Below are 13119 nucleotides of genomic sequence, written 5' to 3'. Positions count from 1 at the left end.
AAAAAAAGTTGAGTAAACTTAAAATAATTAGGCAACCTATCACACATAGCTTTTTGAGTTAACTCAACAAACAGGGTTTGAAGACCAGTGAACTCAAAAAATTTTGTTGAATTCTTTAGTTCTCTGAACAAAAAGTATCATGTTCACCCAACAAGATATTTTTGTTTGCTGAACAAAAAATATCATGTTCAACCAACAGGATATTTTTGTTTGCTGAACAAAAAATATTATGTTCATTCAACAAGACATTTTTGTTTGCTGAACAAAAAATATCATGTTAACCCAACAAGACATTTTTGTTTGCTGAACAAAAAATATCATGTTCAACCAACAGGATATTTTTGTTTGCTGAACAAAAAATATCATGTTCAACCAACAGGATATTTTTGTTTGCTGAACAAAAAATATCATGTTCAACCAACAGGATATTTTTGTTTGCTGAACAAAAAATGTCATGTTCACCCAACAAGATATTTTTGCTTGCTGAACAAATATTATCATGTTTACTCAACAAGATCTTTTGTTTGCTGAACAAAAATTTTCACGTTTATTCAACAAGATCTTTTGTTTACTGAACAAAAATCATTATGTTTACCCAACAAGATTTTTTTAGTTTACTGAACAAAATAAAACAAACTGATTCATTATGCATTTACTATTAATTTTTAGGATTCAAATTAAATACACAAGAATAGTCAATTCACTTTTTTTTTTATTTTTAACTGTGTTCAAATCACAATCCAAAACATTTGCATACAAAATCAGCATTTGACATTAGCCGTGTTCAGCATTGGGCTAGTTTGTACACAACTAGTACTGAATGTTTCCAGATTTGAAAAGATTGTACACTGCCTCAACATAAAATAACTGGCAACCTTACTAAAACCAAGCTATTAGTGTGTCTAAACACTCAAACCAGGTGAATATACAATCATCTAATCAGAGTAAACCCTAAAAGCCACTCCATTCATACAGTCTTTAAAGTGTACTGCACTTTTGTCAACAAAGTACATAAAGTCCAAAAACAGACCTCAAAACATTGAAACAGTGGCACATTAGGAAGTGGTCACGGGTCAGTTGCCGTTACTGTGTGGAGTTTGAATGTTCTCCCTGCGTTCACGTGGGTTTCCTTTGGGTTCTCCGGTTTCCCCCACAGTCCAAAGACGTGTGGCACAGGTGAATTGGGTAGGCTAAAATTGTCCGTAGTGTATGTGTGAATGAGTGTGTATGGATGTTTTCCAGAGATGGGTTGCAGCCGGAAGGGCATACGCTGCGTAAAACAAGTTCATTGCGCTGTGGCGACCCCAGATTAATAAAGGGACTAAGCCGAAAAGAAAATGAATGAATGAATGAACTGAACTCTCGCAGATCATGTGCCACCAACCTCCATAAAACATGCTGAATCACTTAAAAAGTATATTTGAGTTCTTTTGGGTGTTCCATATTCAGTCTATACAAGAGGCTGAACAAGTAAGCGAAGGCTGCAGGCAGATGTGTGATATCCTGAAGTACTATGGCCTCCTCCAAGATTTTAGCGAGGTTCATCACATATTGCAGGGATGCAGAAGTGCCATTATCATCTTCCACCACAGTGAAGATTCCAATCCTTTAATCTCTGGTGCTGTGGTCTTCAGGGTCCGTGTCCTTATAGGAGATTAAGTAATGGGAAAATTAATTGATGTGTAATATTAATTACTACTTATTAATGTTATTACTATTATGCAAAGAAAATAAAAACATGTAATACTTTCGTACATACAAACAGTAACACTTTGAATAGTCTATAATATATAATAATTGAACAATATATTGACAACTTTTTAATATTTAGCATTTTTTTAAACTTTTATTTTACATAAAATTGCAAAGATTTACTTTTATTTGATACAGTTTCAATTGTGAAAGTTGTTTATTGTCCTGTTTAGAATATAACTGAGCCTTTAATTGTCATTCATAAGGGATTTATAAAGCATAAATAGTCCTCACTTTAGATTAGGTCACAACTGGATGAAGTTAAGCTCATAAAGCATATACTAACATACAAAGTAACTATTATTACATACCTTAATATTAGGATATTTAAATGTTAATTTGAATAGTTTATTAATCGTGTACTTAAGCATTCTGAATGATCTTAAAAACACCAACTATTCTTAAATAACTGGTTTGTAAATAATGCAATACTTAAATTAGTAATACAAATGAATCATTAAAGTTAAAAAAAATACAATCATTGAGCACTTCATGTAGAGTTATGCTTAACAGAAAATAAATTAACTATTCGCTAATACTAAATAAATTATTTATAGCGTGCAGCTATTAAAAGTGTTACCAAGCAGACTAATAAATGTAGAATAGGGTATGAAAATGGGTAACTTACCAGACATATCTTGAGAAAGCAAGCAGAATTTTTACGAAGAAAAATTGGCAATCCCTCAAGAGCTGCTCTTTCTCGATCGGTGACAATATCAGTGACCTAAAGGAAAGTCATTTACAAAGGGTGTTTTACAATCTTATTGTTTTGTAAGTAAAAATGTACTTAGTACATTTAAATGAGCATAGTATTTTATTCATGCTGTTGAAAAAACACATGGCTTTATTTTTAAAAAAGAATTTTGTGGTTTCCATACAATGGAATTTGATGATGGTTGTGTTGGCAAATTTAGAAAAATGTTTAGTTTCATGTGACAATTACTTTGAGTTAAAAACTACAGCTATTATTTTCTATTTTCCTCTTTGAATGTATTCATTTGAAATGGTCACTCAAAACAAGTGAAACATCTGTTATTTATCTTACTTCCATCTCACAGTCAAAACACAACTTGACACAATTAAAATTAATGCAAAAGGGCTGGACAATTAAATTGTTGCAATTACGTTTTATTAGACTGTATTACCTGAGCATGAAATTCTTGACAGGACAAAATATGTTGCACATGTTAAAAACATCAGACGGGTGTATAAGAAAAAAAAATCTTAATGAGTACCTGCTCATCCATCTTGTTTAAAGTTGTATCCATCTCTGGACCCATTGAATCCCTTCTTTTCTGTAGAGTTTCAGGAGAGGTGCTGTATATTTATCAAGTCACTCGATTAACTGTCTCAGGAGATCTACATTACAGATCTGAGAAAACTCTGTGCAGATCTACAATATACAAAAAAAACATACATATTAATTTTTACACATAATATATATATATATATATATATATATATATATATATATATATATATATATATGTGTGTAAATGTAAATATTTAAATGTTCAAATGCTGAATACAGATGTATTTTGAATTACCTATAATAATAATGTTGTTTGTTATTTTTAGCATTATCATTACTACCTTGAATGAAACCAAAGCAATTGCAATATAGTGACTTACCTCTTCCTTAAAGTCCAGGTTATCTCTCTCTAATTTCTTCCTGGCTAAATCTCAACAACTTCTTTTGGGCAAAGAGAAAAGGTTTCTTGCATCTGCTGGTGAATGACCGTCAAATTTCACTGATGATAACAAGTCTCACCTCCTCAAGGAAATCTTGCATTGAATTATGTCATTGTCAATATTTCAGTCCTTTTGAGCAAAAAGAAAGAAAAATATATATTTAGCCCTTTATATTTTTTATGTAAATAAAAGCTAGCTGACTGTTAAAGCAAGTTGGTCTGAATATGATAGACATTTAGTCGAGCTAACAAATCAAGCAATGAATTACATGAAAATCACACAATTTTCACACAAATTACAGTTAAACACGTCACCGTTTGTTCCACTGGCTCTGGTTCGAAGGGAAAAAAAGGTTATGATGTGCGCAATGCTGACAGCAATCTAGATAAACAGGACATAATGTTATATTTGACTTGGATACCTGATCTGGTATGTTATATGATACTCATTGTATTAATCGTGAGTTATTAAAGCAAATGACTCAATTGAAATCGCTATTTGTTTCAAATACATTCACTCTAAACTTTTATTGATGTAAATAGCCAAAACCAAGTGCACGAAACAAGTAACTCACGGCTAAATTATAACAAATAGTTCCGTATTAGGATACACGCGCACATCAAAGCCAACATATCAAATAATATAACGTTAGATGACAACAAAAAAAGACATACATACCTATGATTTAGCAGAAACGTCGTTGGCCTGCTCTTAACTAGGGATGGCTGACGTGAAACTGATGTTTTGACACAGTGTCGAGATCCCGAAGCGCAAGTGTTTCGAATCACTGCACCGAAGCATGATCCGAAGCACCCAAGTCACGTGACTAAAGTGTTTCGAAACACCTAGTCACGTGACTAAAGCGATTCAAAGCATCGATCAGCTTAGAAACGTTTCGAGACCTGGTGAATCCTAATTTGACTGCCAAGGTCTCCAAATAGTCTCTGTCTCAAATGGCTTAGAGCACTGTGGGTTTGCTTATTGATTCTATGCTTAGCATGATGTTTTGGGTTCGAATCCCGACTTCGAAATCATGGTTTTATGTATTTTAATCATGTTTCTGTTTTGTGTAGCCTAAATAGGATACAGCTACAGTTACGCCATCAATTTAGCATCATTTTTGTAACACTGTAAAACAATAATAAATATTTTTACAGTATGGTTGGGTTTAGGGTTTGGGTAGACATTAATAAAATACAATAAATGGGAAATTTAATGAATAATATAAATAATTCTTGATAACTTCAGGCCACCGTTTTTGATCTAGCAACAACCCTGTTTTTAGACAAAAACAAGACATATTTATTCACAAATTGTTTATTCGGATATCAGACCAATGTTGAAACAAAACGATACAAGAGCAAAGCATTACCAACTGGTATTAAAGCATTTTAAAACAACTGCTACTGACTGGCTTCGAAACCTACTTCTCCTGCATGGATGTCTGACACCTTAACCACTGTACTATGTTACTTGAAGGATTCCTCTTTCACAAAGTGTGATTTAATCCCTCAATTTGTTCAATCGTTCTTTGCTGAAGCTGTTTCAGTGCAATATATATATAAAAAATGACCACTAAATGTCACTGTAGAGTGAGGTTTCGAAACGTTTCGAAGCTTCGACACATTTGCTTCGACTGTTTCAGTGTTTCACGAAGCCTCGCTTTGCCCACCACTACTCTTAACCGCTCTATCACGGTCTCTCACATCATTAATACACTGGTAAAATAGATCGGGCAGTCAGATGGGTAGCACATCGCACAAAAACATGTATACAATTATATACAATCGATTATGAAAACGATTGACACGTAGCTCCGCAGAAAGAAAGATGGTTCATTTTGTCGCGCGCACGTGACAGGTACCCCCTGCAGTGAGCTATGGAAGTAAATTGCGCATGCGCCAGAAGCTTATAAGGCGCATGCGCCAACAAGAAGGGCACGCATCAACGCAAAACTAAGAATTTTGTATTAGTTCAACGAAATATTTTAAGTTTTTCACATTGAAGCACCATATTTGTTGAACAAACTAACTATTATTTGTCAGCATTTCAAATGAAAATATTTAAATTCAGTTAACTTATTAATCTTTGTTCAGAGGACTTTTTGAAAGTTGGCGTTTTTACAGTGTAGAAACCAGACAACATGTTTTATTAACAGTTCAGTTTAGTTAATGGTAACTAAACCTTTTCTTACCCTAACCACTGTTTACAGTAGTTGTTGTTTTTACATTGTAATATTTCTATAATTTAATACAATTTGTTAAATGATAGCAATTAAATATAGTTTTTTTGAAAGTGTTGGTGATTTTCTTTTGATTTATCTGTCACTACTTGTGTATGGTAACAAATAAATACAAATTATTTATAATTCCTAAAATTGCATTATAGTTCCTAAAAATTTGGGTCACGGCTTGATGACCATAAAAAAATGTGGGTCTCATGGCCAAAGCAGTTGAGAACCCCCTGCTGTAGTGTATAACTTTTGTGTCTATTAGTGTTTAGGTGTACACTTTATATTCATCATTGGCATACTGTGTGTGTAAAATTGATAATTTGTTACACCCAAAATATTCAATTAAATACTTATTATTTTTAAATGTGTTTTATTTGATTGTCCTTAGCATTTGAACCAGCATTTGATTTAGTTTATATATGTTTATTTGATTTCCTTCGTTTTTTTTTAAACTTCAAAATATGTTACTACTTTTTTATTGCTTCCATCTTTTTAATTACTATTTTTTTAGCTAAAATGTATTTGATTTAATAAGACATAGTATACATAACAGTTTTGCTCAATTATTAAACAGTAAAAACATACTTTTCCCTCAGCTTTGGAAAAAGACTGATGAAATCAAGAGACAGAGGAGATTTTCTTTAATAAAACTTTGATCACAGAGTTTATTAAGCAACATGTTTAATTCTTTTTAATGTTTAATCATGACCATACTATGTAAGGCTCTAAATCACACCAAAACTATGTAAACACTTCAAAATGTCAAACAGCGCAGTGCAACAATCCCCTTGAATTTATTGCAAAGTGTTTTTAATGCACGGTTGAAATTAGCTGTCAAAACAACACACTAAATAATCCATGGAAATTGTATACCATCTGGTGGCACATTTATTGTAATCTAAAAGCATTCTTGCTCACTAAACAACATATATGTGTAAGCTGTAAATATGCAAATAAGATGTGTTCAGCTATGTTAATACACCTGTTCAAGCTCTCCTTGAAGATACATTGTTGAGCATGGATAAACTGGCTGGGACAAGCCATTGAACTATTCATAATAGTTTTAATCACTGTTAAGTTACTAAATAAATAAGTAATTAATTTAACAATCAAATAAAAAGTGCTTCTTTCGTATTTGGCAGCATATATAAGGTCTTAAATGTGTGGTCCTAAAAATATTACATTTTCTCATAAAATAGATGACTGTGGCAACATTTTATTACAGTTGTTCATGCACGGAAGACAGCAGTTGGAAAGTCAAATGGCCCTTAAAGGTTAATGCTTCACCGCATTTGAAAATAACACACCACCTACACTAAGGCTACATCCACACGAAGTCAGAGCTTTCTCCATCCAATCTGTTTTATCTCCTTTTTTTCTTGTATTAAAATATATGTAATCAAATGAAACCCCTGAAACTGGTTAAAACAATGTAGTAGACATGCCAGACTAAAATGAGGCATCTCTCCCACTGCAATACATTACACAAAAAAGTAGAAACACAAAAACATAACACAATGGCTGCGTCCAAAATCGCCTATACTGCATTTGAATTTTAATGTACCTTTCCAACCATTAGAAAAGTATGTTCTATACACTATAAATGTGATTAGCATGAATGGAACTTGAAGGTATTACATCCGCCCTTTTTGTCATGGTCATGTGGTCTTCCCAAGACAGGTACATCTTTTTACTCCCATTCATGAATTCTCTTGCAGTGCATCACGGGATAGCGTAACATGCATCGAATGTGCACTTCAGAATCAAGCGGAAGTAGTCGATCATCCTGGTTCTTCTCGCATACTGTTTTTCGAATTCTAGAAATTCAGACATACTATTCGCCTCGCATACTGATTTTAGTGTACTAAATAGTATAGTAAAAGTGTTCGATTTTGGTCGCAGCCCAATACTTCCACACTATAGAGTACTATATTTTTAACAACAGTATGTGAGTATGTAATTCTAATTCAAATGTATTACCTACTAGAGTAGTAGCCAGTTCAGATGCAACCAATGCTTACCAACAAGACATATCTGGATAATGCTTTTTAGTAAAGCTTTTAAGCTCAGTAGCTTCTACAGCACAAACACTTGAATGTAATAAATAACTGTTGTTGTTGTCACTGTTAAGTAGGATTGTCTGACTAGGGCCAAGGCTATTGGCATTGTTGTTTCTCAAAATATAGGTATTGGCTGTTTAAACACAAATTTAAAAAAGGGCATGATATTTATTATTATTATTTTTTTGAAAAAAAAATTCTTGGACCAATATTCAGAAAATAAAATGTAAAAAAAAAGAAAAAAAAGGTTTCACTCTTTAAAAACACTACTTGTATCTGGATGAAATGCATATACAGTATAATGCATTTTTACTAAATGAGTCTTTGCGTAGACGAGTGTAAATTTTAGTCTAATTCTAACCAATAATATTAAAAATGTTGAAACAACCTTGACATTTTACCTTGGTGTAAAGATGCTTTGAGATATACATCAGAAAAAAAAAAAAAACATCATGTTCATACATTCATACGGAAATACATTTGTGATGCATTATGAAATCAGTTTTTTTTTAATCAATTCCATCAACACAAGTTGGGCACCTAAGAACACAGATAGCCTCAACAAACAAAAGTGAAAAAATTGATCTTTCTCAGAAGCTAAGTGAATGCAAGGTACCATGATTGGGATCCACCTGTGCAACAAGTGTATTCCTGAAAATGTCTCACTACTAAATAGTCCACAGTCAATAGTAAGTTTTATTACTGTAAGTGGAAGACTCTGGGAATTACTTTACACTCTCAGAAATAAAAGCTACCATTGCACATCTTCGTATCATAAACATCTTGATAGGGAAACATGGCTCTGTGATCACCATTACATCTTCTTTCTGTGTGGAAACTATGTGCACAAAGAAAAGACTATTGATTCAACATAACTAATAAACACACATCGACAGTATTAATACATGTATGATTTATAAAGAAGGATTTATTTCAGACTCTCGACTGAAGTAATGAAGTGAGTTTGGAGTAAACCTATTATATTAAATGTAGAATTTTTGCATGCTGTCAGGTGTAGCAGCAACACAAATTTGTAAAGAAGCTACACTGAAGTTACACAAACAGCTATTAAAGCACATAATGATAAACTCCAATTTCAGAATCATGCCAATAAATTAGTCTTCTGTCTTTGTGATGCTTGTAACTGAACTATGGCTATGTGTAATAAACTTTACGCTGTTTAGTGCATACAGCTGATTAAAGAACCAGCTTTACTGAAAATATGTGCATGCAAATCACCATTGGTTAATCATGCAGCTTTGGATATTTAAATATTTAATATAGATTGAATATTTAAGAATTGTATTTGGAGATACAAGGTGCCATAATATACTGCCTCTAATGTCAATTTAAGCTAGCAACATTACTTGTGACTTTACTTGTTTTTTAGTTGGAAAAATATAGGCTGATCTTATTCCACTGAGTACGTAATACAAACCCCTACCTGCTTCTGTTAAATAAGAGTTTTAACGCTTGCTAAAGACTTTCCATATACTGTAAGATTTGCCCGAAATCAGCTTAAATGCATCTTGATATATACCCAAGTAGGGCATGCACCTCATTAAACATCCTTGGTTAGCCCTGGAACAACAGTCTCTCTAAACAAATAGCATCTACCCAATTTAAAACCCTTAAATTTACACTATACTGTTGAACCCTCAACCTTGAGCCAAAAAGCTTGATAGGGACACTGTCTGAGGTCCAAGAAGGATTGCCGATCCAGGAACATGTCCTACTTGAGTAAAGCCCATTAAGCAAAGTGCAGCATGGTTTAGTTTCAGCACTGCAGGATTCAAGGGGGTTTACATGTGATACAAATAAACTGCAGAACCACAGCGGGACGCGGGAACAGGAAAATACTATTTGTGCCAATTTACGGCTAAATAAGCACAAGCGGGGATACAAGGTCAACTTGTGGTGTCTCAACTCTGTAAGGACAGCACACACATGAGTGTTTTCCCCTTCAGTTTTAATAGAAAGTGCTACATCACTGTGAGGCCATTTCTATTTTGAAAGTTGCATACTACAAGGTCTGCTAATTATGATGATTAATTCACACATAGAACGAGCAACGTCCTCAAGAGGGTGTTGGTGAGTGTGTGTGTGTGTGTGTGCGTGTGTGTGCGTGCATGTGTGTGTGTGTGCAGATGAACATGTAATTCAGGCACTGCGGTGATGTGCATTACCATGGCCTGTTTTTACAACACCTGAGAGTGCTTGTGAATTTTCCTGATCTCAGCTGTTCAAACTATTTTTTTTCTGCGCTTTGCCGTATTCGTGATGCAGTTGCAGTCTCCTAGACTACGAGAAATAAGGAACTTGAACACCTTTGCAAGCAAGCATACAAACCAAGTTAAAAAACAGCAAATAAGGCTTCTACTTTATTGAATATCTGACTAAGGGTGTGTTTTCATCTCTCACCATTTTAAAAACACTGAAGTTGCAAATTTTGCAAATTGAGAACTTTTGTGATATGTTTGGTGATTTATTGACACTATAAATATATTTTGGAGGGTTAAAACATACATTTTTGTAAACAGGGTTTTTAGTGCACGATGTGGTAATTTTTACTGTTTACTGTGTAATATTGTGGAACTGCAAAAAAATAAATAAATAAGAATTTATATATATATATATATATATATATATATATATATATATATATATATATATATATATATATATATGTGTGTGTGTGTGTGTGTGTGTGTGTGTGTGTGTGTGTGTGTGTGTGTGTGTGTGTGTGTTTGTGTGTGTGTGTGTGTGTGTGTGTGTGTGTGTGCAAAGAGTTCAGAAGCAAAATTCAATTTCAATTTTAATTGTACAGCCCAATGATCCCAAGGATGGGCTATAGCAGCAGAGGATCACACCAGGTGCGACTCCTTTCACCTATGAACAGTAAACTGAGGCAACAACTGGCACAGGCTCACCAAAATTTAACAATAAAAGATTGGAAAAACGTTGCCCGGTCTGATGAGTCTTGAGTTCTGCTTCAACATTTGAATAGTAGGGTCAGAATTTGGCATAAACAACCAGTGGTGGTGGTATAATGGTGTGGGGGATATTTTCCTGGCATACTTTGGGCCCATTAGTACCAATCGGGCAATGTCCATCCCTTTATGACCACAGTGTACTCATCTTCTGATGGCTACTTTAACAGAATAGAATGCCATGTCATAAAGCGTGAATCATCTCAAATTGGTTTCTTTGACGTGATAATGAGTTTACTGTACTCAAATGGCCTCCACAGTCACCAAACCTCAAGCCAATAGACTAACTTTGGGATATGAATGAATGGTAGATTCATATACTGTATATATATATATATATGAAGTACATTTTACAAATAAATCATATTTTGTCTTTTTACTTCAAAATGTCTCGTTTAATTCAATAAGCTACTTAATATTTATTTTTAATTTTTTGTGCCTAAAATACAATAGTAAATCTAAATGGATATACCCAAGTAACATTTACTTAGTCTTTGTAATATATTGAACTTATGCAAAAAATGACATACGCTAGTAAAACTTACTCCACAAAGTCAGTAAATCTTTGTGCATGCTCTCTAATTCAAATCTGGTGGGTGGAGCAAATGAGAGCAAACGATGATTCCCTCACGCAGACTGATGAGATATTTACAAGGTAAGTTACACTATTTGTTTATTAATCAATTTGGTTTTGTTTGCAGAAAGTTATAGGGCTCCTGTCAGCAATTTTGGTGGTTAAAGAGGCAAGGTTAGAATGAAGTGTTATTTGACTGAGCTTGCTGAAGATCCGATTAGCATAATCATATTAGCAAATGGCATCTGTGTCTAAAACAACTGTGTTGCATTCTAAATATAATCTATGGCGAAGTATAAACTACAGTGAACTTAAAGATGATTTTTTATGAATACGAGTGTCCAGGCATAGCAGTAAATTGCATTAGGGACATAATTACCCGACATTAAAGTTAGCCTACCATTCTGTCTGCATTATAAATATGAGTTTTCTTAGATTGGACAACCTCAGTACTCATGTGAACACAGATTGAAAAGTTACCTGAGCTCTGAGAGGCGAAAACATGACATAGAAAGATGTATTTATTAATCCATCCACATTAACATATGCAAATACTCCTTGTTAGTGATATAAATTATAGTAATGTTACTGAGTATGTTCAGGCAGCCTCTATACCTGCGAACATTTATTGCTGAGTCCAAAATAAATTAACTGATCAAATTTTACATCAGTAATATCATTATAAGTTCATTCAATTTTCTGACATTAACATTTCTAATATGTTCAACAGATTGCTCTTACGATTCAAGCTCATGTAAGGTAAGTTGGATAACACATTTATATAGATATACTAATGTATTCATTGTGTGTGTTGTAGGCAAAAAAGTGTTGTTTTGACTACTAATTCGTAAATGTGTTCATTTTTATATCATTTATATCTTAGATCAATAATGAGAACAGAAGCATAATCTCAACCCCCCTGTAGCCAGCCTTTCTGCAAAAACTGGACTACATTCACTCAACCAGGTAAACTTATATATTGCACATCCAGCTGGTGCCGGCCTTTTAGATATGCAGTTATATGTAGATGGAGATTTACACTGTTACTGGTTAAAGACCACAGAAATTTATTTTTGTTTTAATCAGCAAGTTGAAGACAAGTAACATGCTGTGATCCGCTGCCTGATTTCCTACCTGGGATAATCATCTCAGAAGCTCATTAAAGACTACCAGGTACATTTTATACGTCTAAATTACTTTTATTTTACTTTGGATATAATGTTCTTTAAGTGTTAAAGCCATGCTAGTATTTTATCCTCCAAAATTGTAAGTTTTTGGGTAACTTTTAAAAACTGTAATCACTTTATGCAACAGAGCACAGGTCTTTTATATCACACAGTCTATTATCTCATAAAGCAAGAAATAACATTGATAACATTACAACAAACTCTACAGTATTTTAATGCACTTATTTGTGTACTTGACAGGATGTCAAGAGACTTGCTTAAAGACTGCTTCACCAATTGTTGGGAAGATCATTGTACTGGCCAGGACTACAGAAGAGGAAGATGCCAACATAGATGACCCCATCATTCTGTCTGAAAGGACTTTTTAATTTGTTTATTGAGAAGTTTAATTCAAATTAAAGTACTCAATGAATATTTGTGGCAGTGTTTTAATTAAGAAACAGTTGTGATGCATCACCATATTTTATTTAACATTTTAAAGTAAAGTTAACTCAGGATACCTAAAAAAAGATAACTAGGAATATTGGATAAAATATAAATTACAAAACAGTAATATATTTAAATGTACGACTGAAGTAAATTTTACAAACAAAAACTCAAGAGAATTTACTTATAATTCCCCCAAGTAAAT

General features: G+C 33.4%; 2 long non-coding RNA genes across 3 annotated transcripts; one reads left to right on the top strand and one right to left on the bottom strand.

Annotated features, from left to right (window-relative positions):
- Nucleotides 1-601: 601 nt before the first annotated feature.
- On the bottom strand, nucleotides 602-4222 carry LOC137490487 (uncharacterized). The gene is made up of 5 exons (XR_015507385.2): nucleotides 4123-4222; nucleotides 3385-3573; nucleotides 2988-3145; nucleotides 2381-2476; nucleotides 602-1644 (listed from the first exon to the last, which is right to left on the bottom strand). It is a non-coding gene; the product is annotated as an uncharacterized LOC137490487 (long non-coding RNA).
- A 7095-nt stretch (nucleotides 4223-11317) lies between these two features.
- LOC147833933 (uncharacterized) lies at nucleotides 11318-12904 on the top strand. 2 transcript variants are annotated; one of them, XR_015508120.1, is made up of 5 exons: nucleotides 11318-11382; nucleotides 12032-12060; nucleotides 12185-12267; nucleotides 12388-12474; nucleotides 12729-12900. It is a non-coding gene; the product is annotated as an uncharacterized LOC147833933 (long non-coding RNA). The 2 variants fall into 2 exon arrangements; XR_015508119.1 differs by having other exon boundaries at nucleotides 11378-12060; nucleotides 12729-12904.
- Nucleotides 12905-13119: the final 215 nt, after the last annotated feature.

This window comes from Danio rerio, chromosome 14 (genome assembly GCF_052040795.2).
Source record: "Danio rerio strain M-AB ecotype USA chromosome 14, GRCz13ab, whole genome shotgun sequence".
Lineage (NCBI taxonomy): Eukaryota > Metazoa > Chordata > Actinopteri > Cypriniformes > Danionidae > Danio > Danio rerio.
Note: the sequence above shows the minus strand (reverse complement) of the source record. Positions and strands in the feature narration are given on the sequence as shown.